This window comes from Pterocles gutturalis, unplaced genomic scaffold (assembly GCF_000699245.1).
Source record: "Pterocles gutturalis isolate BGI_N339 unplaced genomic scaffold, ASM69924v1 scaffold20209, whole genome shotgun sequence".
Lineage (NCBI taxonomy): Eukaryota > Metazoa > Chordata > Aves > Pterocliformes > Pteroclidae > Pterocles > Pterocles gutturalis.
Genome location: NW_010128690.1, coordinates 10,918 through 11,798, shown reverse-complemented (window position 1 = coordinate 11,798; position 881 = coordinate 10,918).

The window sequence follows — 881 nt, the reverse complement described above, 5'->3', positions numbered from 1 at the left end:
TTCCTGCTGCTCAGCCCCCTCCTTGCCCCCATTTGCATACTGAAGGATCGCCCCAATGCCTGGCTGTCAGAGATGGTGACAGTTGGGGGGGGTTTTTAGCTTTATCAAGGGGGATTATTTTTAACCCAAATTATTTTGCATTGTAAATGTTTAAATCCACATCAAATCCAGATTAATGCATAAAATAGTCCAAGAGGGTATTTACTGGAAAAAAAAATAACAATAAGTCAAATTACTATGGCTAGCTCCCATCTGAAGTGTTTTAAAAAGGGGAAAGTCTGAGATTTTGGTTAAAATATCACTTCAAGGAGAAGATTCAAATAAACCTCTGTGCAGAATGGCCCAAGTTTACATACAAACTGGAACCCTTAGTACTTTTCACAACACGACTGGAATTAATAATGCAGATAAATCCTAAATAAATCAGGATTAGTGTTAACTATGTCTTGAGGTTTAATATGCTCGACGAAAATGAAAGGGGCCGGCGGGGGAGGAAGGAGCTTTGCCTTAAACCTTGTCCATGAGCCGAGCAGTGCCTGGGGAGGAGGGCCGGGTGCGGGGAGCCGGGACCCGAGCAGGGCAATCAAAGCGCCTCTAATCGCGCTGCTCCGGGGATGTGTTCAAAGGATCCCGTCTGGCCATGGGCTGCCTGAGGTCACCGTGAAATGCAGTTGCGGGGCAGGGGGAGGGGTGTCTCAGATTTTTGGACAGCCCGGCTGTTTGGATCTGTTTTCAGGAGGTCAGCCGGATTGCAGTATTTTACCGTCTTATCAGCAAAAAGATTAAATTTCCCTTCGTGGTTAAAGAGCTCAGCCCCACTCTGAAGGCAAATATAAATAAAACTGCCAACACAACCGCCCTAAGTAAAGACTGCGGCAGCG